This window comes from Macaca thibetana, chromosome 20, assembly GCF_024542745.1.
Source record: "Macaca thibetana thibetana isolate TM-01 chromosome 20, ASM2454274v1, whole genome shotgun sequence".
In the NCBI taxonomy this organism is placed as follows: Eukaryota; Metazoa; Chordata; class Mammalia; order Primates; family Cercopithecidae; genus Macaca; species Macaca thibetana.
In genome coordinates, this window is record NC_065597.1 from 23525737 (window position 1) to 23551998 (window position 26262).

Below are 26262 nucleotides of genomic sequence, written 5' to 3' on the forward strand. Positions count from 1 at the left end.
AGGAGACAGGCTAGAGATTGAGTTAATAAGTAATCATGCCTAGGTGATGAAACCTCCTTAAAAATCCCCGAGCTACAAGCTTCAGAGATCCTAGACTGCTGAATACATTGCAGTGATAGGAGGGTGGCATGCCAGGCAGGGCATTAAAGCTCTGCACCCCTTGCCACATACCTTCCCCTGTGGCATCTCTATCGTCTTACTGTTCATCCAGATGCTTTGTCATAATCAGTAAATGTAAGCAAAGCACTTTACTGAGTTCTGTGAGTCACTCTAACAAATGATCAAACCTGACAAGAGAATCAAGGGAACCCCAAATTGACAGCCAGTTGGTCAGAAGATGAAGAGGCCCCTGAAGTGGGGGACAGTTTTGTGGGGGCTCAGCCCTTAACCTGTGGTATCTGACTCAAACTCCAGGTAGAGAGTGCCCAAATTAAATTGAATTGTAGGACATCCTGTTGATGTCTGCTGGAGAATTGATGTATAGGGGGAAAAAAAAAAACTACACATCTAGAATCAGAACTTTTCTGTGTTGAGAGCGAAAGTAGAGTAGGAAAAAGCAGTTAATTTGTCTTTTTCGTACCTTCCACTTACTAAACCAGAATTTCTCAAAATGAGGCCCCAGAGATTCTTTTTAACAAGCCCCTCTCTCAGGTGATGCTGCACATACCAAAGTGATGAGAACCATTGTTTCAGATTCTAATTTTGCCTGGAACTGATAAAAATGGAGCCACCAAGACACTGCCCTCCCAGGAAGCCAGCAGCTTCCCTCGCAAACATTTTCTGGGACTACCACGCAGCTCTTCAGATTTCCAGATCAAATTAGTAGTTGCTTGACTGTCTCCAAATCTAGATATGTGTTGGACTATTCTAGTTTGAGAAGCTATAACAAGAAATACTAGGTGGCATAGACAACAGAAATTTATTTTTCACAAAATTATTTATTTATTTAAGAATTTATTTCAGAACAGAAATTTAGTTCTGAAGACTGGGAATTGCAGGATCAACGTGCACCCAATTGGGTTCCTGGTGTAGGCCCTCTTCCTGGCTTGCACATGGATGCTTTGCTGTATCCTCTCATGGCAGACAGCTAGCTCTAGTCTCTTTCTCTTCTTAGAAAGATGCTAAACCCATTATGGGGACTCTGCCTCATGACTTCATCTAAACCCAATCACCTCCTAAAGGCCCTTCCTCCTAATATCATCCCACTGGGAGGCAGGGTTCCAATATTCCACTGGGAGTTAGGGTTGCAACAACCCATTGGGAGGTAGGGTTCCAACATATGAATTTGGAGAGAACAAAATTATTCAATGCATTACATGGATCTTGAAATCCAGAGGTATTTGGGTAGTGGGGGATGTTAAACATGCAACAAATTCAGATTTTCCAGACAAAGATCACAGCAAAAGCATAATTACAATGTTTGGGGATGGCTCAGCCGTGAGGTAGCCCAAGGTCTGAGCCTGTGGCTAGATGGCTAAACCATAAACCTCCTGTTTCAAGATCAGCATCATCACCTGATGTTCTAACAGAGACAAAACACGCTTCCAAAGCCAACCTATCCTGGAATACAAGCTCTTTAGATGCTGAGCTTTTGTTTACTCCTGAATAAATTCAATAAAGTGCCGTAACCATTATAATAAATGTAGATGTCACTAATTACAACACTAGATTTTAAGTGCAACGCTAGTGTCTCAAGTGGCCTTTAAAACTGAGTAAAATCACAGCCAATTCAAATTTAATTAAAACTATCAGTTTAATTTAGTTTGCTTTTACAATAAAAACTATACTAACCCATTAACTGCCTTGCGAATCTCCCATTACTGGGAGCAACTAGCAGCTTGTAGGCCTCCACTTTGGTGAATAGTAGGATACATTCATTTACCTTGTTATCCAGTGAAGTTTCAGTTGTTCTAGATCAAGTAAATGGCTAGTTTTTGTCTTTGAAAATGAAACTTTTTCAGGTAATTCGCCACGTAGATAGAATAGGCTTTAGTCCAATTTCTTGTGCTTTTGAAAATTCATCCCAAAGGGGCCTTCTGAGGGCTTGATCATGGTATCCATTCTTGAGTTGAACTCACAGTTGCCAAGAAGAGATCTTTGAAAACTGAATAAAAGAACACTGGGAATCTGGGCAGTGATGATATAACTGTAGTCCTACTTGTGTAGAGCTGATGTCTTGGAAAAACTTTTTCCATGTCCAGAGGCTCAGTTTCCCCATGTGTCACACTGAGGATATTGGAGCAGATCTATACTTCTACAAACTCTATTTTCATGACAGCTCTCACATCCAGGTATTACCTGACAACACTTCAAATTCATATGTACTGAGTACAATCAGTTTCCAAGGCACCATCTGCTTCAGCCTCATCCTAGACAATAATATTTATGAACTCATGCAGTTTAATATACCCATTATATATTTTTACTAGTAAGATTTAAGTAAATATAAAACAACTAGAATTATTTAAAATGCTTAGCTAACAGCATCTTCCATACTCCCAGGGGTCTATATACCACATTTGGAGACTATTAGCCTCCCTGACCTCAGAGATCCCTTTCTGTTCCAGGGATCTGCAAGTCTATGAAAAAGAATTGCATCACTTTACTCAGGTGAGCAAATGCACACACACAAAAAACGAACTGCCTGCAGGGCATATTTGCTTCACAGGCAAGAAGGTAGTGTCCATTGAGAGAGAAGCCCTGATAGAAATAAAATTCAGAGGGTTGTATATTTTATTTGAGAAGAAAAGAAAGGCATCCAGTAATTTGGCAAATTTATGACAAACTGGACAATCCAGCTACATGTTGAGGAAAGAAAGATAAACATTGTAGAAAAGAAGAACTGAAGCAAGAAAACAGACAGACCTGTGAAAAGGTTTGCAATCTTTTAATCACTCATGAGAGAAAAATTTGGAACACAGAAGGAACCTGCCTATGTCTGTTTCAGCCTGGGTAGTATCCTTGTGTTCATCAGGTGCACTCTACCATGGGGCATTCTGGCTTCAGGTACCCCTTTTGATGATAAAACTGTAACGAGAAAAATCATAAGCTAAGAGAATAAACTGAAACCAGAGAAGAACCCACATGTGATCTGGGTGGGTACACCTCACAGGGTGACCTGGAAAGGATGTGAAAGGAGATTAAAGGATGCTAAGGATGAAGTCATTGTATTAGTCCATTTTCACGCTGCTGATAAAGACATACCTGGAGACTGGGCAATTTACAAAAGAAAGAAGTTTAATGGACTTACAGTTCCATGTGGCTGGGGAGGCCTCACAATCATGGAAGAAGGTAAAAGGCACATCTCACATGGAGGCACATAACAGAAGAGTGACAGCCAAGTGAAAGGGGTTTTCCTTTGTAAAAACATCAAGTCTCATGAGACTTATTCACTACCACAAAAACAGTATGGGGGAAACTGCCACCATGATTCAATTATCTGCCACCAGTCTCTCCCACAACAATGGGAATTATGGGAGATATTCAAGATGAGATTTGGGTGAGAACACAGCCAAATCAGTCATTAAGGGAATAATTTGAGATTTATATAAAAGGCTGGGTTTTAGAGAGAATCGGGCCATAGCTTCTCTGGGGGACATTGAGTGTTGTGATATTCAGGTAGCTACAGATTCATTTTGAGTCACCTGCTCTCCTCACTGGCACGGCTGCATGCATGGAAGCCCGGACTAGGAAAGGTCACCATGGCCTGTGTAAATTGATGCAGACCGAAAGATGCTCTTCCTGTTTTAACATCAACCAGGAGGTGGCAGAGCCAGGAAAGCATTAGCAGTAACCCATATAATGTGAGAGAATGAACATACAAACAGACAATGACCAAACCATATATGACAATAGAACTCTGATCCACAACCTCTGCAGCAATCAACCCAAAACAAAAGCTTGGTCAGTAACACAAAGCTTCCTTAACTTTTGGCTCTACTTCCAACTTAGAACAAATCAAAGAAAGCTAAATATGTTCCCCAAATCGATCATATAGTATGCCTTGCTTCTAGTTAGCCGCCTCCAGCTTCCCCATGCCACAGCCTCCAATCAGGCTACAACCAAAGCTTTCACTTTTTTTTTTTTTTTCACTATAAAGCTTTCCCACTTCCCTGCCTGCCTTTGAATCTCTGCCAACCGTAAGTGATAGCAGCTGACTCCTTTCTATAGCAAGCTCTGAATATATGGCCTCTGTTTGTCTTCATTCAGGCAGGCTTTATTTCCACAAACAAGACAGCCGCTTATCCTGCTCCTATCTGAAATTGTCTAAAGTTTTGACCAGGGCTCGCATGCACTTCAAAGTCTGGTGGCTTAAGTGTGAGATAGAGAGATAGATTGCATGCCTTCAGGCTGTGCCCATATGGTCCACACATAATTTTCATATTGCCCTTTCACTCAAGACAAACAACACAACACACACACTTGTGCACGTGCACATGTACCACTGGGATTGGCTTGAATCATTTATGTACAACACTGAATTATTTATTTTCTCATTTCAAGTGTGTTAAAGGCCTCCACCAAAGTTTACCCTGGTGTATGCTAACCCTGAATTGGGACATTTGCTTCAACTTATGTCACACCTAGGAGAGAAATCAAGTGGAGGCAGATCCTCACCAAAAAGATTTAATGAAGACACCACTGCTTATGGTGGTGTCTATAGCCAGAAGACTATGCTTATGATGGACTCAACACACAAATCATTTTCTGACGGTTTTGAGACTTTTTTCCAGGGGTCAGCAAACTATGACCTATGGATTTGGCCCACAGCCTATTTTGTAAATAAAGTTTTATTGGCACACAGAAACACTCATTCATTTACATTTTGTCTATGGTTGCTTTTACTCTGCAAAGGCAGAGTTGAGAGGTTGCAATGAAGATGGTATGGCCTGCAAAGACTAAACTATTTGCTACCTAGTTTTCTACAGAAAAAGTTTGCTGAGCCTGCTTAGCTTCTCCATGAACTCTAATGAATGGATGCCCCAAGTTATCCTGTCATTTGATTAACATCCTGACATATTCCTTAGGTGCCAGCCAGGCTGAGCATCCAAGTAGAAATAAGATAGCATTCTTACCTTCAAAAAGCTCTCAGGCCATCAGGAAAGAGAAAGAAAAACATCATACACACAGGGTGATACAAGCAAAGAACAAAGAAGTAAAATTGTAGGCAAGGCTTCAGGGAGGAAGTCAGTGAGCAAATTATGTAGTCCTTGTTCTTCCCCGACCTGGATCCATCCTCAACCTTTTCTGCTCTGTTCTGTGCCCTGGACGCCCCAGAAGACTACATCTCCCATGTTCCCTTGTGCATTAGTCCATTCTTAATGCTGCTATAAAGAATTGCCCAAGACTGGGTAATTTATAAAGAAAAAAAGTTTAATTGACTCACAGTTCCACAGGGCTGGGGAGACCTCAGGAAACGTACAACCATGGTGGCAGGGAGAGCAAACACGTGCTTCTTCACATAGCAGCAGGAAGGAAAAGAATGAGTGTCCAGTGAAGGGGGAAGCCCCTTATAAAACCATCGAATCTCGTGAGAACTCACTCACTATCACAGGAACAGGATGGGAGAACCCCCCCCCCCCATGATTCACTTATCTCCACCTGGTCCCTCCCATGACCTAAATCTCAAGATGAGATTTAGGTGGAGACACAGCCAAACCATATCACCTTGCCAGCTGGCAGACAGTTGGGTTTGAACAATGAGAGGTACCTGTAGGAGATCAGAAAGTGGGAGAGAGGCCAGAGTGTTTCTTCCCTGCTTCACCATATCTCTGAGAGTATCTGTGTCTCTGCATGATCACAGGTCCTTTCAGATGCTCCTCTCCCACATTTCCAGTTATCTCTGCGTTTCCATAATGCTATGTACACCGAGGCATTGAAATGGCTTCTTATCATTGCCCATCTCTAGGGTCTTCACTCATCATCCGTTGTTCATTTTTGTAAGGCTGTCCATATCTCAGTCAATAAACTACCTGCCCTTGAACCATCTGAACCTCCATTTGGACCATCAGTTCCTTGCTGGGACTTTGACCAATACAGCCCTTGTCTCTGTCTTTCTGTAACTCACTTAGTTAATCAACTGGCCTAACCCACTCACTCTGGACATAAGGTCAAAACACATCCACTCAACACTTGCATGAACACACAGCATTATATCAGAGGACAGATATTTAAAAGCTGGTATTTATATTCAGAAAAATGTTTATTATCAGCCTTGCCCAGGACCATTTTGAAAGCATACTTTAAGGATAAGAAGCTCTTTCCATGAGCAATCAGAGTTCATGTCAGGCCTTCCATCCATATGAGTAGATGAGCATCATTATAAGCCTGCTCTGGGGATTGCAATGTTCCCAAACATTATTGTTACACAGTCAACAGTTATAATGAGTAAGGCACTCATTGCTCACCAGTAAGTGGCATTGGCCTTTTTGTTCTCTTCTGAGTCAATCTCTTTATTGTTTTCACTCCTTTGGTAGAGATTGTTTTAATATGTCCCATTTCTGAGCAGATTCTCTCAGCTCATCTTCAAAATTCTGAAATTCCACTTGTGTTCCCGCTGGACCATGTTTGTTTATAAGGTCACAAAAGGTTTCTTTAAACTAAATCAAGCTGGGTAGCATTTCTGTGCCTGAAGTTTTCTATAAGCAATATCTGCAACAAGACAGAGGGGATTTTAAATCATTTGTAAGAGACTTAGATCCATGTCCAGGCTGACCCTAAGGATATTTCTCGCCTGTTTTATTTTTTTATGTTGAATGACATAATGGATGTGAAAGTTCTTTGTGAACCATAAAGACCTTTCTAATGTAAGGGATTATGACGATGATCTCAGAGTTTGGGAACATCCTGTCTTCTCAGGTTTATTTTATTCTCCATTTTCCAGGGGTCAACAGATTCTAAAGGAGAATAGGACTTTTTTTCAAGACCTCCTATTTCATTTTGGATAGAAGAGAATATAATTAATAATACAGTTATTCATTCAATTATTTATAAAATATTTATTGGATACTTTCTATGTGTCAAGCATTGAACCAGGGTGCTCAGGGAAAAAAAATGACATAAAAACACAGTTCTTGTCCTTAAGGAGATGAACATTAATTTGGTTCTTATTCTGTGACAGGCACAGAGCTGAATACTTCACACACATTATCTCTATTAGTCTTCAGAACGATACTAAGTTAATTACATTATCCATATTTTACAAATAACATGTAAAAACAAAAACAACCATGTCAATGATGAACATTTATTGAGTAGTGCTGACTGTGGGTCAGGTAGTGACCTAAATGCTTTATAAGCATCTCAACGAATCCTCAAAATATCCTTAAGAGGATTACATTATCCCTATTTCCCAACTAATAACTAACATTTATTGACCACTTAATGTTGGTAAGGCATGGCCCTAAGCACTTTACATGCATTATCTCATTTAATTTTTTAAGAACATCATGAAGGAGATACCACTATTATCCAAGTGCTTAGGCTCTAAGTGCTTAAGGAATATGCCCAAGCTCATCTAGCTGGAATTAGTAGAGTTGACACTCAAACTCAGTTCATTATAAAGCCCACAGTCTAAAGCATGCCACTAGACTGCCTCTCATGAACATATTTTATTCCCAGGATAACTGACTCTCAGAGGGAAAACAAACAAACAGATGTCAAGGCACACATCACAGCCAACATTAAAGAGGGATTGTTGGGAAATAAATCTGAAAGCAGATACTGCCTTTATTCACTTTACAGTCTTTTTGGATAGTTGGTGGCTTCGAGTTTTCAAATATAGACTGCAATTTATCTTAATTTACTATGGGATTTGTACCGTTAATAAATATAGTCTAATAAATCACTACAAAGAAAAACAAGGTTTTAACCCTTGAATTTTCTTTAGCTCATTACTGATACCAGTGTTTTCTAAGTAAACTGCCAAGTACTTTACATATAACCATACACCTTCCAGGAAGTGACCTCTTGCCAACTAGAAGATTCTGAAGAGTCTCACTGATCCTCTCCCCAAATTTTATTTAAAGGTGGGATCTCAATAAATTTAAATCACTTTTCCCCTATAGAAAAATGTATTGCTTCTAAAATGCAGCAATATGAGAAATTTTTTCACCATGATTATATTCTATACCTAATGCTTAATAAATGCATTAAGTTAATGCTTAGTTGAGGTTGACATTAGATCTTTAAACACACATATCAAGTCTGAAAGCTCAATCAAAAGCTATTGGCATAGTGATGTGCTATAAATCCAAGACAATTAGAACTATTCTGCATATAATATTCCAGTGTGGGGCCAGGAGGAAAAATGTTACCTTAAATTCCAGAACCTTCTAGAACCTTCCACCTCTCCACATTTGGTCTTTTAGGCTGCTAATGATCCTGGTGTGGTATGTTGGAATGGGAAATGAACTTGGACTCAGAAAGTTTGGCTTCTACCCCCAACCACTAGTTGAGTTACATTGCAGGAACCACCCTCCCACTCTGTACCCTACTTTCTCATCTGTGAAATGAGAGTAAACATTGTGTCCATATCACACAGTTGCTTGGAGCATCAAATTAGACAAATGTTAATTATTACTGTTATAACATTTATTGATTGTTTCCAATTTACCACATATGAGGATTATGTGCTTTGGGTAGTAATCCCATTAAATCATTAAAATAACTTCATGAGGCTGGGTGCAGTGGCTCACGCCTGTAATCCCAGCATTTTGGGGAGTGGAGGCGGGTGGATCACCTGAGGTCAGGAGCTCGAGACCAGCCTGGTCAACATGGTGAAACCCCATCTCTACTAGAAGAAAATAAAAAACAAAATAACTCCATGAGGTAGGAACTATTTTTCTCCTTACAGTACCCATAAGGGAAAGTGAAGTCAGGAAGTACACAGTAGTCACAATGGGACAGAGATGGGATTGTTAGAAAGATGCCAACAGATACAATTAGAAAAGGTGATGACTAAGGTTAAAGAAATTTTCAGAGACTTCAACAAGGAAAGATCTAACACAGAATGCTCCAACAAGAGGTATGTCACCCAGATAATAATGCTCTCCATAGGACACACACCAATGGGTATTATCACCCACCCCTGGGAGAATCTACATTCTGTTAAGTGCAACAAACATAACTAGGACAAGGATGCAAAACTTAAGGAGACACCAAAAAGCTTAATAACCAAGATAAACAACATTTAATCTTTTTTTTTTTTTTTTTTTTTTTTTTTTTTTTTTTTTTTTTTTTTTTGGAGACAGGGTCTCATTCTGTCACCCAGGCTGGAGTGCAGTGGTAATCACCACTCACATTGCAACCTCTGCCTCCTGGGCTCAAGCAATCCTCCCAGCTCAGCCTGCTAAGTAGCTGGGAATATAGGCGTGCACCATTACACCCAGCTATTTTTTATATTTGGTTTTTTTAAGAGACAGGGTTTCGCATGCTTCCCAGGATGTTATTGCAATATTTTTAAAGTAAAAATTAGTGCAAAACATCCATGATGAACAAAATATCAAAAATTTAAATAAAGACAGGTTCTGAGCCTACACAGCTAATTTCAACACTGTTGATTAGTGGGTTTGATTTTTTTTTTCCTCAATAATTTTGCCTTCAGTCAAATCAGTTTTAAGACCTCCTTGTACCTCCTCTATCTCACCATCTCCTATTTGACTCTTCATAGTACTCTAGTTTTAGGCTTGGCTGCCTGTCAGGTGCACGTAACATGTGAAAAACAATTCGGGCACATTGGAGTGTTTACTGAGAGTTTGCATAAGGCTAAGGTCAGCTTCTTAATCCTGGAAATACTACACATACTGCAGGTCCAGAATTAAGGCTCTTCTAGGTACAGTTGTCAGAAATCATATAGGATGCCCAGTTAAATTTGAATTTCAGATGAACAACAATTTTTTTGGTATGGGTATATCCCATGCCAAATTTTGGCATATTTATGCTAAAAAAAAAATTAGCAAAAATAAATAAATTTTCATGGCTGCAAAATGGAATGGAATAGGCAAGAACAATATAGAATGAAAGGTCAGAAGTTCAAATGGAATGGGATGGCATAGAATAGAATGGCTAGTAATAAAATATAATTGACAGAATGGCATGGAATGGGATGGAGGAGAAGAAAATGGAAAAGAGGAGAATGAAATAGAACAGATGCCTGACATCTAATTTGTTTCAGTGCATTGTCATTTCTTTATACTTGTGAAATTCACAGAGTAAGGGTTTGAATAACTGCTCCCTGAGAGTCATAGTAGCTCAGGCTGAGTTTTGCAGATCAAAATAGAGGAAGAGGTCCCTCAATCCTGAAGACCCTCTGTTCAGAATGTCCAGCACTAGGAATCTTCTCCTTTTATTTCCAGGTGGGAGAGGAGCTGGGAAATTCTACACTATATATGGTTCCCTTTTACATTCTCTCTTCCCTGGATAACTCCTGCACATGCTTCTTCCTAATGCTTGACATGAGACATCTACAGGACAAAGTGATTTTGAAGTAAAATCACACGCAGAGTTTTGACTTTGGTTAATCTGTCTACAAACTGCAGAAACACTATGTTGAAAGACTTGGATGTTGCAAAGGAAGCATGTAAATTTGACTCATAGTTGTCTAGTATCTTCAGAGGAGGCACAAACCATTCCAAAGAACACGCTTCCAAGAGCTCCCCCAGGGTCAGCTTTAGAGCCAGGATTGTCATCCTCCCATGAGGGACTTTATCCTGCATCACCACGACATCCTTGGAGACCATGTCCTTAAATGGTAGTCTGTGAGCCTGGAAACCAAAAAGGGACATGGAGCCCAAGGAGACCAGTCTATTTAAAGGTACTGGTGGGAATAGGAAGGTCCCTAGTGGATTGAGAGAGTCAAAGAGTCTCCATGACAGGACCACAGACATCTCACCAGCTCCCCCAGCCTTGAGTTTACCCTTCTCAAGACCCACGGAAAGTCCAAATTTATCAAAGGAGTATGCTAAGGACCAGATAAAACCCAGAGGCCAGAATTTCAGCTGACAGAATTTTGTTAATATGATTATTACAGCACATGTGTATTTTGTGTGTTCTGAAGCATGTTGGCATTCATTACTATGTGATACTCACAGTAAGTCTGTGAAAGAGACTGGGAGGATCTGATTATTCCCATTTTTCAGATGAGGTTTTTGTTTTGTTTTGTTTTGTGTTTTGTTTTGTTTTGTTTTTTTGAGACAGGGTTTCACTCTGATACCCAGGCTGGAGTGCAGTGGCATGATCTCAGCTCACTGCAGCCTTGACATCCTGGGCTCAAGCAATCCTCCCACCTTAGCCTCCCAAGCAGCTGGGACTATAGGTGTGTGCCGCCACACCTGGCGAATTTTTTGTATTTTTTGCAGATACAGGGTTTCACCATGTCGCCCAGGCTAATCTTGAATTCTTGAACTGAGCTCAAGTGATCCACCCACCTCAGTCTTCCAAAGTGCTGGGATAAAAGGCGTAAGCCACCACACTTGGCCTTTCAGATGAAGTTTCTAATGTCCAGAGGTGTTTCATGTCTTGCCCATATCTATGCAGCTGGTAATTAGCAGGGCTGGGACCGTGTCTTGGGTCTTCCAGCTGGATTGCTTGGTGACAATGGGGTACCTCCTGCTACTTGTCTTGGACATCCTGGAAAATAGGCTTCTTCATGAAGAAGAGCTTCAGAGTGAGTTCAATCACCATTTGACCACCCAAGACCCCTCCTTCTCCTTGCTACAATGGCCAGAATTCCTCTCACACCAGTTGTTCTCAGCACAATGCCTCCCCTAAACATCCTTCTCCATGATATTAACGCACAGTGGTTTAAGGTGACCGGTCCAGGAGTCAGATTGCCTCTGTGTGAATCTTGGCCCTGCCAATTATTATCTGTATTAGATTCCATGAGTTACCTACCCTGTCTTATCTGTGTAACAGGGATGGCAGTACCTACCTCATAGAGTTGGTGTAAGGATTACATCTCTAGGAATGGGACCAGACACCAACGAAATGCTTAATATTATCCCAGTCCTGAAGTACTACGGACTTCAATTCATCATGGATGATTTTGGAAAACTACTGGCATATCAAAAAAGATTAACAATGTCTGTGAAGGAAGAGAAGGAAATGCAGATGTAAGAAAATTCCTTAAGAGATATGTCCTCATTTTTTTGTGTATATTTACTTCATTTTCCAATAAGCCAGCAATGTTTCATAGTCATGCATTCAACCTTTTAAAGACAGAGGGCAATGACCAAAAGCAAGATGTTCAGAATATCTTTGTAAGACATTAAACTCCAGGACTCTGCTAGTTATTCTATTATTGAGCCCAGTCTTCCAGCAGAACTCACACCGGTAACCGTGATTCATACTAATAAGTTGCTTTTAGTGAGCATTTTATATAAGCCAAGCTTGCTGCTAAGCGTTTTACATGAATTGTATGATTCAGATCACAACTCCATGCAACAGGGAGTTTTTGCCCCATTTTACAGATGGGAAAATTGAGACTCACAGAAGAGTCACATAATAATATGTGGCAAGACAGAGTCCAAACCTACCTCTGTCTAATGCCAAAAGCCCAGTGGTTAAGCACCACACCATGCATGTTACACCATCTCTTCTCAAGAAAAAGCTCAGCTAATTACTAAATCAATTATTTAATAAGCAAAAAGAATCCCATTTTAACGCAATATATGAAACAGATAATAATATAAAAAGGAACTTCTGTGGATAAACCAGGGGTTGGGTGCCACATTAGTTTACTGTTGTCTATAAACAGTTGACACTAACTTAGCTGCTTAAACCAACACCCATTTACTAGCTCAAAGTTCTGTAAGTCAGAATCCCAGGAAGACTTGAATAGAGTCTCTGCTTTGGGTCTCAAAAGCCAAAATCAAGTTGTTGGCCAGGCTGGGCACTTATCTGGAGACTCTGGAGAAGGGTCCCCTTCCACACTTGTTCAGACTGTAGGGAGAATTCAGTACCTTGTGATTATAAGACTGGGGTCTCTGTTTCCTTGCTGGCTGTCAGCATGTGGTCGCTGACTGCTCCTAGAAACCACCCACCTTCCTTCTCACGTGGCTTCCTCAAACTCCAAAGCAGCAATGGTGTGTCAAATCCTTCTCACGTTCCTAACGTCTCTGACTTCCTCTTCCTCTACCAGCCAAAGAAAACTCTCTGCTTTCAAAGTGTTCCCCTGAGTGGAGCAGGACCATGTGCATAATGTTGGTATCTTAAGGTCACCTGACTTGGGATTTCAATTGCATCTGCAAATTCCCTTCACGGCACTAGCTAGATCAGTGTTCGATCGAATAGCCAGGGGATGAGAATCTTGGGTGGCTATCTTAGCATTTCTCTCTACCAAAGGACCCAAACTCCACATGCCTGCCTGCCTGTAGCAGCTCCCAAAGTGCCCTAGAACCCTCTAGAATACAGTTTAATAAACCTGCTTTTTGTACTCTAGATCAGGGTTTCGCAACCTCAATCAACACTACTGACGTTTGGGGTCAGATAGCTTTAAAAAAAAAAAAAAACATGAATATGTACAATTTTTATTTCTCAATTATACCTCAGTAAAGCTGAAAAAAATTAACAGGATTGAAAGGACAAGCCCACAGTTCTATAACAATAGTTCTTTCATTATTAAGAATAATTCTTCTCAATAATTTCTGTCCTGTGCATTGTAGGATGTTTTGCAGCATCCTTGGCCTCGACCCACTAGACAATGAGCACTTCCAGTGCTAACGATCAAAACCGTCTCCAGATATTGCCAAATGTCCTGGGGAGGCAACATCACCACCAGTTGAAGACCACTGGTCTAGATTAAAATGCAGAGAAGCAGAGCATTTGGTTTCCAGAGACCTAGTGAACTAATTTGGGAGAAAAAGGCATAAATTTGTAAAAGTTTAAGCAACACTTCAGAATTTAAACCAAAAGCAAAGGTACAGAAATAGTGGTCACAGAAGCTGTGTGCTTGGCTGCTAAGCAAGTGCCATTTACAGATAATAGAAGAACTTCAGGAAATGGGAAGGTTGGGTGTGTACTCCCATTATCAGTCCAGGCAAGTCTCATGAAGGAGGAAAAGTCCAGAATTGTATTTTAAAATGAATAATGCCACTTCCAGGTTCATCCCAGAGGGCAAGAGGAGAGATGTGCAAAAATGTTGTTGGTATTATTAGAAATATTGAAAGCTTGGACACAACCTAGATGTACATGAACAGGGGAAAAGGGTAAAGCAGTGGTGTATTAATCAGAGTTCATCAGAGAAACAGAACCAATAGAACCAATATATTGTATGTGTATATATGTATGCACAAAATATATATGTGTGTGTATATATAGATACACATATATACATATATAGTATATATGTATATTTGTATATATACAATATGCATATATATATATTGTGTGTGTGTGTGTGTGCATATAGAGTGGGAAGTATTTATTATAAGGAATTGGTTCGTGCAATTATAGAGGCTGACGAGTCCCAAGATCTGCAGTTATCACACCAGAGAACCAGGAGAGCCAATGGTTTAGTTCCAGTCCCAGTCCTAAGGCCTAAGAACCAGGAGCAGATAGTATATTTCCAGTCCGAACACCAGCAGGCTCAAAACCCAATGTTTCAGTTCAATAGCCCAGGCTTCTGTACAAGTCAAAGGCAGGAAAACACTGATGTCCCAGCTTCATGCAGTCAGACAGGAGGACATTTTCTCAGCTGTTTTGTTCTATTCAGGCCTTCAACTGATTGGATGAGGCCCACCCACATAGGAGCAACCTGCTTTACTCAGTCTATCAGTTTAAATGTTAAAACTCACCCAAAAACACCCTCCTGGAAGCATCCAGAATAATGTTGACCAAATGTCAAACCCCGTGGCCCAATTAAGTTGACACACACAATTAACCACTTCAAATGGATTCATTCATGCAGAGGAAGACCATGCAGCCATTTTTTAATGCAATAAATGCATGTATTCTGATCCAGGAGAATGTCCACAATGTGTTATTTGTTTAAAACAAACGTCGACTTGCATAAGAGTATGTATACTATGGTCCCACATGCATAAAAGAGAAAGTAAACTATATGAAACAACATACACATATGCATTTTTAAAGAATGTTTGTATAAACACAGAAAAATCCTAGAAGGATACGCAGCAGACTCAGTGGTTTTCTACCCCCTCCTCCTCCACAGAGAGTATGGGGGTATGTGTACCTTACTGGAGACTTTTGGTTTTTTATGTAAATCACTGAAATGCGCTAAGTGCTTGCTAAATGCTCAGCACCAGGCTAGCATGCTATATGCATGCTGTCAATTAATATGCATCACTATCTTACAAGGGACATAGAACTAAGGCCTAGGGAGGGTGAATAACTGTCCCAAGTTCACAGAGCCACTCCTCCATCCCAGGTCTGTCTGACCCACAACAGAGTCCTGCCCATAATGTACTGTCTCTACAAAGAGACAACTTTCACGTAAAATATAAATATTTTCATTATATATTTTATTCTTTAACATAGAATATATATGTATGTATATATGTTTATAGTTGATGTACCTATATTACTCCTATTTATTTTTAAAGATACATTTTCTTTTCTTTTCTTTTTTTGAGACGGAGTCTCGCCCTGTCACCTAGGCTGGAGCGCAGTGGCGTGATCTCAGCTCACTGAAACCTCCACCTCCTGAGTTCAAGCGATTCTCTGGCCTCAGCCACCCAAGTAGCTTGGATTACAGGCATGCACCACCACGCCTGGCTAATATTTGTATTTTTAGTAGAGATGGGGTTTCACCACGTTGGCCAAGCTGGTCTCGAACTCCCGACCACAGGTGATCCACCCGCCTCAGTCTCCCAAAGAGCCGGGATTACAGGCATGAGCCACTGCGCCCAGTCAAAAGAATACATTTTCTTACTTACTCCAAAACAATAGAAATAGATGAGATCTGGGAAAGGAGAAAGCAAAAGCAACTTAAGTAGGGAGAATTTTTTTTTTTTTTTTTTTTTTACTGTTTTATTTTGCATCTCCCCAGAAGCAGAGCCTAAGTACAAGGACTTAGATGCATGTTTTGCTTGTTGGGGAGATGATCCAGGGAAGTAGGAAAAGCCGAGATAAGGAAATATACACGCTCACTGCTGCAGACACCAGGGTTTGATTCTTCTGGGATCTCTGATCAGTAGGTAAAGGAGGAAAAGCTAGGTAGCTTTCCACTGGCTTCCATGCCCGCTTTGTGGAGGTTTAGCTCTAGGGGCGTTAACTCCCCAGTAGAGAAAGTTTGAGGTGGGATTCTGAGGTCATTTGAGGTGTGTCTCACCTGAAGCTGAAACAGAAGTAGATCAAGGAGATGCAAGACAGGAAGCCAAAGAAATCTGTTGAAAAATCACCTGAAGGATCGCCTCAGCCCAGGAGTTCGAGACTGCAGTAAGCTGCGATTGTGCCGCTACACTCCAACCTGGGCAACAGACTGAGACCCTGTCTCAAAAGGAAAAGAAAAGAAAAAAAAGGCAAAAGAAAATCACCTGAAAGGGGATTTATAGTTCACTTTTGTTTTTCTAAGCAGTCTTTTTTCTAAGAAAAAAAATACAGAAAGTAGCACAGACTATTCACGTGAGTCAACCCTGACTGGTAACCCACTGAAATACATTTCTGAATGAACGCTGCTGGGAGAGAGGGGCACACAGCCCGCAGATAAGGTTGCAGAGGGATGAAGCCATAACACAGAGCACAGCTTTTTCCTTGTGGGGAGGCCTTTCAGACACTCGTGATGAACACACAAGCTCTACTGCTCTGAAGTCAGGCTCAGAGAAAGGAACAAACGGCAGGGAGAGGTTAACATCAAATTGCATCTGAACTTTCAACTACATTCCTCCTAACAGCTGCCTTGCGTAAGGATCCTGGCAAGTGCTTTTAAATTTTTATTCATGTACAGACAGGAGAGGAGGTGAGGAAACAATTCTGAGATGAAGAACTCCAAATTATGAGAAGAATGCCAACTGTCAATAATCAAAATAATTCTTCACTGCATAATCAACACCACATCGGCACAGCTGCTGACGAAGAAACAATAAACACCAAATAAAAATAAAAATTTCTCTTTTTTTTCATGCTACCTTACAAGGAAAATCTGTACTGGAGCAAGGCTTTGTGGAATAGTTTCTAAAACATGCAATCAACATTTTCTTGAAATTACAGCTGGCATCCTCTATCTAGCAAACTTCTTTCTTTCCACGTTCTTATTTATACCTTGTAGAAACAGCTTAACACTCAATTGTTAGTGCCATGTGTTTGACAATTGATTGTGTACTGCCCAATGGCACACCTGACTTTACAGTATTGAGATTATATATGTATATGTGTGTCTCTGTTGTACGTGATTAGGATCATGTGACACTGATCAGTTCCACAGTGTCATTAGGCAGGAGTCCCAAACTTGCTCTTTGTTTCATAGGATGACATCAATCACAGTTTGAGGAGCAGGACAATCTCAGATTTCTGAATTTAACGTCACAGGGTCCGGAGTCATTAGAGTGTAACATACTGGCTCTGGACTCAGACAACTGGGTTGGAATTACACCACCATCATTCACTATCATGTGACTTCAGAATGTCACTTGACTTCTGGAGGTCTCAATGTATTCATCTGCAGGATGGGAATAAGAATACTCCCTCATATGTCTGTTGTAAAGTAATTTGTGGAATATATTCACACAAGGCATGGCTCACAGTGAGCACATGGCCAGTGTTAGCTATTATAACTGCTCTGGGGTTGAGGAATAGCTTATCCCTCTGTCCTGAATTTCCTTCTACAACATAGTATTGGCCTACACTCCCTTTGACTTAGAACGATTTCTACTTTTTCCGTATTTACTATAACTTGGCTATTCATTTGGTTGTGAATTGCCCAAAGAACAATTAATGTCTGGATTCCGTAGGGGTTACAGGTAGTGGTGCAAGAGGTTAAGGGTGCCCTAGGGAAATGAACACAAGTCTCCCAGGTCAAAGGGTGAAGATGTACCAGCTAGTTGATTTAGCTCCTTTTCGGAACATATTCCCTTCATGTGGGTGGCTATAGTGTTCTGTGGGTGGTGCTGAAACTTGGAGATGATAGAGAACTATTCCTTCAAGGAAGGGATTATCTTCAATTCTATTGGCCTTGATCAAAAATGAACCCTTGTGAGACTGGCCGCCAAGGGTCACATGGCAGAGGTGGTGCTATGTGTTTCTTCTTTCAGAGTACACAAAAAACTACATTTCTGAGATTCCCTTGGAGTTAGATTAGAACCATGTGGCCAATAGGATGTAAGTAAGAGAGACACTTCTGAGGCTTGCCTTAAAAATATTTAAAAATATTTCATCATGTCTTTTATTACCTTTCTTGTTATTCAGCATTCTAGACAGAGGGAAGAGAAAATGAAAAGGTCTTGAGACAGAAACAAGGAGATGTGTTAGAAGCCTACCCAGAACTAAGTGTAAGGCCTCAAATATATATATCAAAAAGGAGTGAGTTGAGAGAGGTGGGCAAGGGGTAACCCATTTCAAGAATTAATATGTAAATACTTTATTCATAGGACACCACCTCAGCCTCTCATTCACAGCCCATTTGTTATTCTAACAAGTTTCATTATCTGGCTTCCAGATCCAGAACAAATTAGAGACAGCTAATCTACTATTTTTTTTTTTTTTTTTTGAGACAGAGTCTTGCTCTGTCACCCAGGCTGGAGTGAAGTGGTGCCATGTCAGCTGACTGCAACCTCCACCTCCCAAGTTCAGCAATTCTCCTGCCTCAGCCTCCTGAGTAACTGGAGTTACAGGCGCTCGCCACCACTCCCAGCTAATTTTGGTATTTTTAGTAGAGAGGGGTTTCACCATGTTGGCCAGACTGGTCTCGAACTCCTGACCTCAAATGATTTGCCTGCCTGGGCCTCCCAAAGCGCTGGGATTACAGGCATGAGCCACCACGCCCGGCTGAAGCAGTTAATTTGATGGGAGCATAGAACTGCTACAAGTAGACATACCCTCATCGCTAAGATGAGGATATTCTATCCCACCCACAAGCCCTCCACTTCTCATAGGTTTACAGAGCCATTCCCTTCAACATTCCTCATACAACATGACGTCAATTCCCTTTTCACTTTAGCTGTCTCCTTTAAACCTCCTCTCATTCTCTTATATCCTCTCACATCAAAATTAAATGCAATGTTGCATGTGTGCCTCTGTCAACAATGACTGGAGCCTGTGTGTAAGAGGCAGCCACAAACTCAAACACTTCCAGGGACAGAAAGGTAGAGTAACTGGGTAAAGAAAGCAAGTATAAGACAACAAGAAATAGTGCGCCTCAGGATGAGTAAATGAAGAGAAAATGCCCAGCCAAAGCCATTCTTGCATCAATCATGAGAAAGGATGCAATATTCTGACCCAGATGATTTGCGTAAGTCAGTCAAGACATGGCATTTTCGCCCAATATGACTGAAAGAATGGATAGTTCATATTTTAGGGAAAGATGTCTTCATCCCTCCTATTGGACACAAACCAGGACGCATGAGCCGCCATCTTGCCACTGGCCACCACCTTACAACCCTGAGAGGAGCAGGCCCCACGTTGAGAAAATCAGGAGGGAAACACGGAAGGCACTTGCGTCCTTGACGATGCCACGAATCACTGAACCAACCAGTCCTAGAGCGTACCCTAACTTTAATTTATGTATGAGAACAAATGTTTTCCTTGTTTAAGACAGTTTCAGTTGGGACTTCTCATCTCACCCTCAGCAGCATCCCAGAGAGCACAGAATTCAGTTTTTAAGTGCTGTGATAATCAAATAAGACGTGCCCAGGTGCAAGACAGAACCCTTGCGCATTGGCTATGTGAGCTATACTGTAAGTGCAAAATACTCCCAGATTTTGAAAGACTTAGTGAAGAAGAAAAAAAAAAAAAGGATCTGATTAATACACTTTCTATATTGATTACATCTCTAAAGAATGATATTTTCTGTATGTTGTTTTAAATAAAATATATTCAAGTCAGTCTGCCTATTTCTTATTTTTTAATTTGCTTATAGAATATTAATATTACATATGTGTTCACATTGTATTTCTATTAGACAGCTCTGATCCAGTTATTGTACTTCTTCCAATCAGAATGAAGACATTAGGTCTCTCAAAATTATCTACTAATACTTCATTTACTGTCCACAAGAGTCTCTGATCTCTTCTTAGCCTTTTTAGAGCTTAATCATTTAATCATTCTCTCCATATTGTTTTCTGCAGTTATTTTCTTAAGTGAAGAAATTTATGTTGATCCTAATTGTAGCTTATAAGTCCATTGCTACAGGCCAATGGTTCGCCAGAGGACATGCTGGAAATTTGTGGGGGCAATTTGGGTTATCACATAAGCGGGGGTGGGGGGCACTATGGCATTTAGTGAGCAGGGGCTTGGATATTGCATACTTGATAAGACAACTATCTCACTTCCCACGCCCACATGCCAATCCCTATACCTATATATAAAACTGACCAGAATCTGATTTCATTTTACTTATAAATATAGGTATTTTTGGCATGGGGCTAATGTAAATGAATTCTCCAGGAAAAGCGACTGCTGTGTAAATCAAGGGAAAGGTATACTTTGTTTTGCTCAGAACTTCAGAAGTTATTCATCATTTAGGAAAGTCACACATTTACAACAGTGGCACTGGTGGTATATGAGTCACTAAAGTAGCTCAACTGCTTTGATCCACATTTGAGCTGCTCCACTAAGATAATTCTACGCACAGGTACTATTAGGTTGGTGCAAAAGTAATTGCAGTTTTTGCAATTAATAATATACCTGTTAAATTTGTATTTCAAAATGTCAAATATAAAGAAAACGTGTCAACAGTATTCAGTTGAATATTGTCTTCTCTTAAACCGAAACTAATTCATTACATCAGAGGCAAGCATCTAACTACAATCAGTTCTGATATAATATAATATATGCATTCCTACAAATCACTTCACTATGCAAAATCACGCGATAAAAAACAGTGTTTATGGGGAAATGAAATTAGAGGCATAACACTCAAACACTTCAATATTGATGCATTTAGAGAAAAGAAACAAATAAATATGGTTGCACAGTTTTACAGATGTTAAACGGTTAAGAAATAAGTACCACAATGCACACGGTACTTTACCTTGAAAAAGACCAAAAGTTTGCTAGTGTATCTATGGGCAATGGAAAGGTACAGCTTGTGAGTTACTGTGGAGAGTCACTCAGAAGCTGCACCTTTCTGTGGAAAGGAGAGTTGTATGAATGAGAAGAAAGGGTGTAACACCAGTTGTAGGTGGGTACAGCTCACCACATGCAAAGAACTGAAGTTGCTAGAAGATGTTTGAGCCGTATGCAAGTGGACTCAGGGGGATGCAGTTTCCTGTGTTCACCTCGTGCTTCTCATGGAAGAAATCATGCACAAGCAAACGGAAATGTTTATTTGTTCCTTCCTCTATCAGTCGTGCTGTAATTAATTTGCATTTCCAAAACAAGTATTATGGCAGAACCGGTCGTGTGTCATTATATTTCCTAGTGTGATATTATTTTTTAATGCCTTTTATTTCTCCTTTATACTACATTTAGGGCTTTACATTAAAAGTTGAAAATTACATGTCTACGTGGCTGAGACATTCAGTTCACAATAATGAAAGTGGCACTTCAAAATATTTCATATAAAGAGGGTGTTGGGTCTAAAAGGAGTGAGAACCTCTGATCTAGCCTACTGAGTAGTTGCTAAAGAATTGCATTTCTATGCATTTGTTACTCCTCTTTGGTATGTGCAATCCATAGACTTAACAAATGTGTCTCCCACAGAGCCATTCAAATAACTAAAATGAATTTTTTTTTTCCAGGACAGGACTAAAGAAAGAATTCATGTCTTGCCAGTAGAAACCACCCTCTCATGCATCCATTAACCAGCCCCTAGACATTCATTCAATCACAAAATGACTTCACCTTTCATATCTGTCCATTTTGCCCAGAAGGTTAGCAAAAGAAACCCTACCCAGGGGCTTCCTGGGTTTAAGCCAGACCATGAAGCCAGACCATGAAAGCAGACCATGCTGCTTGCCACGTTCACATAATCCTCTGGCCTAAAATTCTCAGCAAATAGAGAAGCTCATGTCATTGAGCTTTTCTGGAAAAGCCTGAGCCTGCTGATGTTCCTTTAGAAAATGGTGTCCTGAATGGAAACCGGTGTTTTGTGGTCTGACCAGCACAGGAAATACCACCACATGAATATAACACCTATTTTGATTTTGCTTTTGGTTTTTATAAATGAAGACATTTTCAAAAGAAAAGAAAAAAAAGTTATTGGGCTAGAGCAACAGTTTCCAAATCCCATCACCTGGGTAGTGTTTAAAAATACATAGAACCACTCCCTACTGCAGATCCACTGAGGCAGAATTTCTGGAGTTAGATCCCAGCAAGTGACATTAAAAACAATTTCTTCAGGAATTTCTGGTGTGCGGCAATCATGCTTGGGAGCAAACATCTCAATCATTATCTCCTTCAAGTAGATATTAATAACTACTTGATAACTGGAAAGATAATTTCAGTTAGCTTTCCTACAATTGGAGAAGTTTAGGATTTTTTTTTTTTTTTTTTTTTTTTTTTTTTTTTTTTTTTTTTTTTTTTTTTTTTTTGAGAGGGAGTCTCGCTCTGTCACCCAGGCTGGAGTGCGGTGGCGCCATCTCGGCTCACTGCAAACTCTGCCTCCTGGGTTCACACCATTCTCCTGCCTCAGCCTCCCGAGTAGCTGGGACTATGGGTGCCCGCCACCATGCCCGGCTAATTTTTTGTATTTTTAGTAAAGAAGCCCCAGCCTCTAGCACAGTAGTTGGCATGTGTATTAGCATTCACTAGTTAAAAAATCCTAAACTGGCCGGGCGCGGTGGCTCACGCCTGTAATCCCAGCACTTTGGGAGGCCGAGGTAGGCGGATCACGAGCTCAAGAGATCGAGACCATCCCGGCTAACACGGTAAAACCCCATCTCTACTAAAAATACAAAAAGTTAGCTGGTCGTGGTGATGGGCGCCTGTAGTCCCAGCTACTCGGGAGGCTGAGGCAGGCAAATGGCGTGAACTTGGGAGGTGGAACTCGCAGTGAGCCAAGATGGCACCACTGCACTCCAGCCGGGGTGACAGAGTGAGACTGTCTCAAAAAAAAAACTGACTGACTCTTATGAGGCATCAAATCCTGGAATCCTTTGCAGGTGGGGTGAGTACACAGGGAGTGGAAACTGGAAAAACATTGAGTTAGTAAAGACAGGTACTTGGTGCCTTTAATTTCAGCCTACGTCTCAGATGGAAAGGCTCCTGAGTAATAAATAATAGAGCACACTTTGGGCATAGTTCATTCACTATTCTTCCAGACACATTTCGAATACCATTCAAAGCAAGCCGTGAAAGCTCTGATTAATATACAACACAGAGCTCTCTCTATATACTCTCAAGGGTAAAAATACTGCTGAAAAGTCAGTTCTTTTTAAAGCTGAGCATCTAACACCACCTTGTGAATGATAATAAATGGCAGGCTAAGCTGCAAGGTAGCCCAGCCCTCTGTCTGGGTCTGCAAGTTTTATTTACACAAAAATGCATACTCGTTCTTTGGCCAAGGGACCATGATTGTCTTCCGGTGAGATAAGATTTCCTATGGGACTCCTGGTATTTCACAATTTCAACTTGGTCAGAAATAGCAACCCAAACTCTCATGGGTTTGTTTTTCTTTTTTTTCTTTTTCTTCTTCTTCTTCTTCATAATTCCCATTCAAGCAACATTAGGAATGTACATGTATTTGCTCTTAAAATAATATTCAAGTTATCATTCCTACAATTGGATAAGTCTAGGATTTTTTTACAACTTCAAATCTTGCTGAATATTTAGGGAAAAGATGTATAGATAAGGGACAAAAAAATGTTGTAAGAGAGAAAATCCATACACCACCATCTTCGTCCCACTAAGTATGGACATAGAAACTTAATATGAAAATGGAAACTCTTGAACTAAACATCTTCAGAAGAGTGGCATTTGGACATTCTAGAATGGAACATGGCAATACCAGTTTTAATCCAAGAAGACATTCTTCCACGGGTGGTTCCTCTGAAACACAAGCAAGCTGATTGCTTCTTGATGGTGGTATATTTTTCCTATTCACAGAAGCCTATAGCATGATGAAGTAGAAGTTGCTGGCAACTGGGGCATTTGTCTTACCATACTTTTAAAAAACCACCAAAAAACAGCCATCTGGGTACTCTGAGAATCAAATCAGGTGCTGTATGTGAATGCAATTCACAAAGGGTTTTGGACACTGGTCACTCTCTCTTCTAGGCCCTTCAACACCTAAGCAAATACCTTGTGTAAAGAGTCCTTCTCATGGTCTTTATCTGCTGTCACATCTTTTTCCCACTTTTTTATGGGCTTCTTGAAGACAGAATCTGTGTCATCATCATCATATCTCCAGCAGTTACAAGAATGAGGCACCTTATGAGCATATCTTGAGAAAGTAGACGAATGAATGAATACATGAAGAATGAACTAGAGGAAGTCAGGATGTTGCCATAATACTATGAGAAGACTTGTCAATCAATAAGGCTATCTCCCCACCATGACAAGTAGCTAGAAGGAGAGCCCCTCATACTAAATGCTAAAACCACCAACAAAACCAGGAGAAAGGCAACCCTCCAGCACATCCTACTCAAAATAAAATTCCCTATCTACAAAAGGATTGTGTTGTCAACTTTCCATACTAAGAGTGGTCCCCCACATAGAGGGGAACAACACACGCTGGGGCCTGTCAGAGGGTGGAGGTTGGGAGGAGGGAGAGAAGCAGGAAAAATAACTAATGGATATAAGGCTTATAACCTGGGTGATGAAATAATCTGCACAACCAACCCCCATAACACACATTTACCTACATAACAAACCTGCACATCCTGCACACGTACCCCTGAGCCTAAAATGGAAGTTAAGAAAAAAAGATGGCCCCTATATTTCAGCAGTTACTCTGAATTAAGAAGTTAGATGCCTGGCTTTCAAAATATTATGTGCAACGATGCTTAATTGTGAGGATAGGTTAGATGCCAGCATCTCTGTCACCAGAAATGCAGGAACAAATGTGAAAGAAAAAAAACGTAAAGAACACAAAGCCATCCTAAGCTCCGCAATAACCTTAGTCAATGAGTAATGCCCAGTGAGTATAAGGTGAGAGCTAACTTTTTTCTACTTGTAATGTACATTTTATCCATTTAGTTGCTCAATACCTATATTAGCCTTTTGGAGTATTTAGTAGTATATTAGTCTGCTAGCGCTGCTATAGCAGAATACCACAGATTGGGTAGCTTAAATAACAGAAATTGATTTTCTCATAGTTCTGGAGGCTAGAAGTTCAACATCAAGATGCTCGCAAGTTGGTTTCTGGCGAGGCCTCTCTTCTCAGCCTGTAGATAGCCACCTACTCACTGTGTCCTCATATGGTGGAGAGAGACAGATCTCTGTATCTCTTCCCCTTTTTATAAGGACACCAGTCCTGTTGGATTAAAGCCCCACCCATATGATCTCATTTAACCTTTATTATTTCCTTAAAGCCCCTCTCTCAAAATCCAGTCATATTGGGGGTTTGAGCTTCAAAGTATAGGTACGGCGGTGAGGAGATAAATTTAGTCCATAACAAGCAAACAAACTAAATTTAATGCATACGTTTTTCATTCCTTCATCTATGAATATTTATTGAAGAACTACGGTGTATCAGATGCTCACTAGGCGATAGAGACACAGCAGTGCCCAAGACAGCTATAGTCCCTTTTCAGCCTCATGGAGCTTTTCATCCACTACTAGAATAGGAATTAAGCACCAAACTATACAACTAATTTCTAAAGTGATAATGGGGAGGAAGAATTAATAGTATAAGACAAATGTAACAAACATAACTCAGAGCCTATAACTTCATGTGCAAATTGAGATGTTTGGTCATGTGCAGGGCACCACAAAAAATACAAATTTATATCATGGGTGAAAAAAAAAAATGAAGAGAAAACCAGTACTTATGAATGAAATACGATTGTGTCTGCCCTCTCCAATTCTAATAATTAGAATTCCATCTATTTCAGTGAGTACCGTTCAGCACTAGATGTATTTATTTCTTAATGGTCATTATGGACTCAAAGATAATTATAGAAGGATATTGCAGCATTGTTTGTAGAAGAAAGAGTAATAACCAAGTGTCCATCAAAGGGGAATTGGTTACATGCATAGAATACCTCTATA

General features: G+C 40.4%; 1 long non-coding RNA gene across 3 annotated transcripts in view; it reads right to left on the reverse strand.

The window, feature by feature from the left end:
* LOC126943999 (uncharacterized) overlaps positions 1-26262 on the reverse strand; it is a 56083-nt gene that overhangs the window by 13871 nt on the left and 15950 nt on the right. The window contains exon 4 of one of the 3 annotated variants that reach the window (XR_007721928.1): positions 1883-6651. The exons of the other annotated variants lie outside the window; for them this stretch is intronic. This is a non-coding gene — a long non-coding RNA (uncharacterized LOC126943999). The remainder of the gene's footprint in view (positions 1-1882; positions 6652-26262) is intronic. 3 annotated transcript variants of the gene reach the window in all.